General features: G+C 42.5%; 1 protein-coding gene across 1 annotated transcript in view; it reads right to left on the bottom strand.

The window, feature by feature from the left end:
• Window positions 1-1148: 1148 nt before the first annotated feature.
• The window catches only part of LOC110499362 (KH domain-containing, RNA-binding, signal transduction-associated protein 2), a 126194-nt gene continuing 121042 nt past the window's right edge, over window positions 1149-6300 (bottom strand). The window contains exons 11-12 of the transcript XR_005037988.1: window positions 5477-5577; window positions 1149-2957 (exon numbers count right to left, since the gene is read on the bottom strand). The gene's annotated coding sequence lies outside the window, so the exon portion shown is untranslated. The remainder of the gene's footprint in view (window positions 2958-5476; window positions 5578-6300) is intronic.

Raw genomic sequence — 6300 nt, 5'->3', positions numbered from 1 at the left:
AACTCGGGGAAAAAAATGAGACCCGTCTGGGAAAAATATTTTTTTACGGTCATCCAATTTGGAATTTCTGAGTTCCCAGCATTACCATTAATCAGATGCTGATACAGATCAGTCCAGTAAAATAAAAAGGTAATTATTTAAATTATGCTCAGCTGTGCCTTGCAAGTGCTACAACAACTGATCTATTTTGTTATCAAAGCTTGAGTTTTGAAATATACGGTCTGAGAGGAACAATATTGTCAGGCCAGGCATATAGCCAACATGCTGTGGAAATGTACTAGGCCTACTGCCCAAACCTCATTTGTATTAGATTAATGTTACATTTGTTTAAGTCATGTTTAACTAAAACAAAACCTGAGTGATGGATCTCAGCTTGCTTTTTGACTGTGAAAGTGATCTTGACTCAGAAAAGGTTGGTGACCTCTACATCATGATTTCATTGGTAGTTGAACCACTAGGGGCCAAAAGAGATAGATGTACTACTAAAATACCAATATATATATATATATATATATTTTGCAACAAACTGTGAAAATGAAGACCGGAAATGATGTCTTTCATTATAACTAAGCCTAAGTTACTCTTTTAATCATGGCTTAGCATATGCAGATGTCCAGACGGCATCATTCTTTATCCCAAACACCCCCCACCCTGAGAGAGCAGTCTGAGGAATGTGCCATACTGTAGCTGGCCTCTGTCGTTTGCTCAATTTTGACTTTCCTGACAGGCCTCTACAGTAATGTGCCTGTGACATCTGGCCTGGGTGCCAGCGGTAGGCCCCGACTTTCCTAATGAATTAACACGCTCATGCTGGCACTACCAAGCACATCATTTATTAGCAGACCTGGCTGGAACACACCCAGGGGGCACTCTATTTGTTTATGACAACAGGCTCCAGGTGACAATACCTCTTAGCCTGTCCGGGATTCAAGGTCGCAGTGCTGTGCTGCCGTTTGGTATAAAGCAGGACAATATATTGCATTTTTGTTGTTGTTGAATATAGTTGCCAAGAGTGAGTTGACAATTAAGAGGCCATGTCAACGGTATTTGTCAACGGTATTTGAACAATGAGGATATCAGTTTCAACAACAATACATACTGTCTAACAAAAACAATTGCTCCTTGCAAATAAACAGAGGCAAATTCTGTAGGATAAAAAGTGATTTTAATGTAAATACACTAACATTGGCTGAATTATACATTTTGACCTATTGTGAAATGGCACTGCACACTTTTAACTGCACAGTTTTAGTTTACCTACGAACTTCATTACATACGAACCTCATCACATACGAACCTCATTACATACAATGTCAGCATTTAAGTGAAAGCAAATGTAGAATGTATTTGTCCTGTTTGTCCCCTCGTTCAACACAGTAGAATGGCAGCAGAGGAAATACAATACAGAAACAGCACGTATATTTCACTGCCTGCAGTGAGGGGAAATAGAAAGAAATATCTCAGTTCGAGCTACAGTTGAGTAAACATCTATTAGTCCTGAATGCTGTAATACATATTTGGGGGCTTTTGTGTAGAAAATGAAATTATAGACAGGATGCTTTAGCAATGATCTGCTCTCTGGGATGAAAAAGGTAGGAGAGGTGATACTGGTGAAACTACAGTATACTTACTATAGTACAACCCTGGTGAACGAGTGAAACCCTGGTGAACGAGTGAAACCCTGGCGAACTGGAAAAACCCCTGCGAACTGGAAAAACCCCTGCGAACTGGGAAAACCCTGGCGAACTGGGAAAACCCCGGTGAACTGAGAAAACCCCGGTGAACCGAGAAAACCTCTTATATTGCTTCAAGGGAAGAGTATAAGTTCTGCTCAAATTTTCAGCTATAACAAAATGAAAACTACCAATCAAAACTACAGTATAAGCATGCAATGCAATGGAAATGAAGGTTGTATGGAAACACAACAAACTAGTATGGCACGGCTAACTTAATCACAATGATAAAATACATGCATGATAAAGTGTAGGCATTCATCTGGCCAAGTTGACTTGTTGACATGGACAGGGAAGATGCTACACATCCACAGAACCATTTGCACATCTGAAAAACAGGCAAGAGACAAAGCTTGACAATCTTCTTGATGGTGTTATTGTAGTCTTTGGATGAGTTAGAAAACATGGCTTTGTGGCTATTCTTTGCCATTTGAATTTGAAACTGCAATCAATTTGACACTGCAACAACTGAGTGCTGTAAGTTTGTGGATGTTCCTGAATAAATAAGACAGTTGTGGTGATGAGCAAAGGCTCACTGACTGCTGTCTGGTCTAGACACCTGTTCTCTTCTCCCCCTCGCCTCCCCATGCCAGTCAGCCAGTCTGTAAGGGCAGACGCTGATAGACGAGAAGCAAGTACAGGGAGTGAATATTTAGTAAATAACCGACATGAAACAAAACAAGGACAGCGTTTGGACAGGGGGAACAAAAACGACATTAGTGCTGCAACAGGGGATGAAACTGGGGAATAGACAGATATAGGGGAGGCAATCAATAAATGATGGTCCAGGTGTGTCCAATGAAGCACTGATGTGTGTAACGATGATGACAGGTGTGGGTAATGATGGGCCGCCTGGCGCCAGAGAGCGCCAGAGAGGGGGAGCAGGAGCAGGCGTGACAGTAGCCCCCCCTCTAGGGGGGGCCCCCGAGGCATGGGATCCCAACCAGCCGGCTGAGGCGTGGGAGCCTGACGAGACCTGGCTGAGGCGCGGGAGCCTGACGAGCCGGCTGAGGCGCGGGAGCTCGACGAGCCGGCTGAGGAATGACGTGGGATGGGAGCCTGCCGAGCCAACCCGAGGCAAGAAAACCTCTCGAGCCAGCTAAGGCATGGAAGCCTGACGAGCCAGCTGAGGCACCCCCGGTTCCTTCGGAAGTGGCACACGACGTCACCAAAAAAAAAGAATCTCTCTGATGTTGTGGTGTCAACATTCTGTGAGGACAGACGCTGGGAGACGAGAAGCAAATACAGGGAGTGAATATTCAATAAATAACCAACATGAAACACAACAAGGGGGACAGGGGGAACAATAACTACATTAATGCTGACATGGGGATGAAACTGAGGAATAGACAGATATAGGGGAGGCAATCAATAAGTGATGGAGTCCAGGTGAGTCCAATGAAGCGCTGATGCGCGTAACACAGGTGTGCGTAATGATGGCCCTCGAGCGCCAGAGAGAGGGAGCGGGAGCAGGCGTGACACAGTCAGTCACTTGGCAGTGGTTGGCATGAGACACTTCCTTGCGTGCTGAGCCTATGCAGACACCATCCTTGCCATGCAATCGACCCAGATGCCAAGCTCATTTGTGAACTGGCAGGACTGGGGAGCTGTACACCTCAATAGGTTCAACAACAGTAATTCCGTTTTCTTTCTCTATCATGGAAATGATCAGGGAAAACAAACAGTGATGGAAAATGAAACCATTTCATGCATGGCCTGGGTAATGCGCTCAGCTGAAAACTCAACAACTGGTGTTGCTTATTAACTTGTGTGAGTGAATCTTTCCCTGGTAATACCCACTACATCTGCTCCAAATAATCTCTTTCTGCATGCCAAAATGGTGGAGAACATCCATATGCGCATTTGAGTACAATAAGGGTTAACTGCAGTGTTACTATGGTATATACTGTACTGCATTTTAACATAATAATGCAGAATATAACATGGGTTTACTTATTTGACTTATTTTACTGTGGTTAGTCTTGGACTGAAAGACTTGCATGTGTCTTTGATTCCTTCCCAAATCCCCAGGTTGACTCTGCCAAGCCAAGTGCATTATGTCATGTTTGTGTTTGTGTGGGGAAAACAAGCCAGTGCCAATGCACTACAAACAGATGGTGTCATTGTATATCACTGTCAAATGTTTGGATTCTGTCAGCTTGGATTAATATAATTCATCTTCAATCATAAAGTACACCCCTCCTTTGTTCTCCTGTGCCGTCAACTCCTTTCCACTACCAACGGGGGATAATGATCCATTTGAACATTACACACACTCAGAAAAGTCAATAATTATTAGATTCATTTGAGGGACGTTAAAGGAATTAACATGCCATATCTGACCTGGTGACTCATCGCATTGCACCCCGGTACAATTATTCAACATTGGTCAATTTATAGGCGTATTCAATAATTTTCTACACAAAATAAATTGTGATCTGAGAAGCCTTGAAGCACCTCGGCTTCTGACAATGGCATACATCACATTTAACCGAACAGTGACTAATGCTATTGTCTTTGGGAATCCAACTCTGGTAATGACTCATTGGTAATCTGTATGTGAGACAACTCTGAACAATGGTACACACTTTAAGAAATGTACACCAACATTCATAACAGGCTGGGGGATTTGAGCCCTTGGCTTGTGTCAAGCTGGCAACACGCTTGTTATGAAAATGGATCTGAGAGTGGCTTTTGGCAAAGGCTACACAAATGGAACTGGCAGACGTCTTTCAGCCCAGCAACACAAATCAGTCCTTAGTCATAACGGCAAATAAACAGCCACCATGCAAATCTGGTCTGGGGCACTCCTAACAGGCTGCACCTGCTGAGAGCCAAGTGGCTCAGGCTCAGGGAGAAGAAGATGGCTTTCAAAGTCAAGGGCAAAGAGGAGGCCAGCTGTTCACAAAGACAATTTCAAGCTTTGCTGTAATAGAACACAACATTAGGCAACCATGTCTTGTTGCCTGTGGACCAGACTTGGTATTCATGATTTACCCATTTTATACCCCAAAATTGACAAGACAAATTGATTAAGATAAAATTGCAGATAGAGGGTATGATGAAAGAATTAAACTAAATGTTTGTTTGATTACAATCTACAAATGCCCCCCCCCCCCCCCCCCCAACCCCACACACATACATACACAATTCATCATGAAAAAAAAATACTATTTAGGGAGTTATTCAAAAGCCTTTCAAAGTGGCCCAATTGTCCTTCAGCAGTTGTCCTTCAGCAAATCTTTTGATGTTACAAGAGTGTGGAAAGATAGGAAGTAAATCCCTCTCCACAGGCTAAATGTAACGGTTTCAAAAGCTTTTCAAAGTCAACAAAGAACCCACAACAGATGAATCAGTAGCCTTTTACTGAAACCTGAATATGTATTTGATTGTATGCACGTTATGTTTTCCACTCTTATATGTACCTATTCAACCCCTACTTGCTGGGAGACACAACTGCTGTGACATACACAGCCTTTTATTCGTGTTATAAAGATGTTTTGTAGCCCACGTACTTTTCAGATGTTGGATTGCAGCAGAAATATAAGTTATGGTTCAGAGCAGAAAGCTAGAAGCACTGGCTTCCTCTCCTAATGGCTGATAGGGTTCATTAACAAAAGGCTGTGCCCATTCTTTGGCAACGCAACCCCTATAGTTTGTCGAAAGGTTTCTTTGTAACAGGTATGGAGGACAAAATGTATTAATTTTACAGGAGGCGTGCAAGAAAGCTTCCAGATACTTACCATGCTCATTCGCACAAGGCTAATTTCTGGTTGTGCCCAGCACTTCAGATAGGCGGAGGCACTCTGCGGTCCCCAGGGAAGAGTTTACTGTGTTTTCCATACTGAGAGTTTTGAGAACAGGAAAGGAAACAGATGTGTAAATGGTATGGAAATATTAAAGGAAATAGAGAGAGGAAGAAGGGACATACCTAAGGAAATGTGGGAGACAAAGTGCTCAAGGCTTTTGTAAATGCAGCGATCTGAAATCTACTACTTCATGTGCTTCTTCAGAAGTGTGTTCATGTATCCCCTTGTGGTAAATGAGCAAATGTGCAATGGTGAATTCCCTTATGGTGAATTCCCTTATGGTGAATGAGCAAATGTGCAATGGTGAATTCCCTTATGGTGAATGAGCAAATGAGCATTTCCCCGAATCCCTTGAACTAACATTAATTGACTTATGAATGTAGTCAACCAAAGGCATAATTTATGGATGACAGTGGCAGCCTCCTCTTCCTTGGGAGCTGCTGCAGCTCCTCATCAGCTGATTGGTCTGTTTTTTATCCTGCCGTGTTAAAACTGAATTCAATTACAGGATCAGTAAGACACTTCTCTGGAACCGTGCTGCTCAACTAGAAACCTTTTAACACTCGATGAGGTGTTATATTTTCTATAAACAACGGTTTGATCTCTTGCATTATTTTTTTTTTTTACTGGAACCTGATATTAATCACAACTGTCTTTTATGAATTTGGCATCATACTGAAAATAATAAAGGATGTTAACTTATAGCCCAGATACATTAAGACATTTATAGCACAGTTTAGTGTTTCTTTATGGACTGT

This window comes from Oncorhynchus mykiss, chromosome 20 (assembly GCF_013265735.2).
Source record: "Oncorhynchus mykiss isolate Arlee chromosome 20, USDA_OmykA_1.1, whole genome shotgun sequence".
In the NCBI taxonomy this organism is placed as follows: domain Eukaryota; kingdom Metazoa; phylum Chordata; class Actinopteri; order Salmoniformes; family Salmonidae; genus Oncorhynchus; species Oncorhynchus mykiss.
This window is presented reverse-complemented; position numbering and strand designations above follow the sequence as displayed.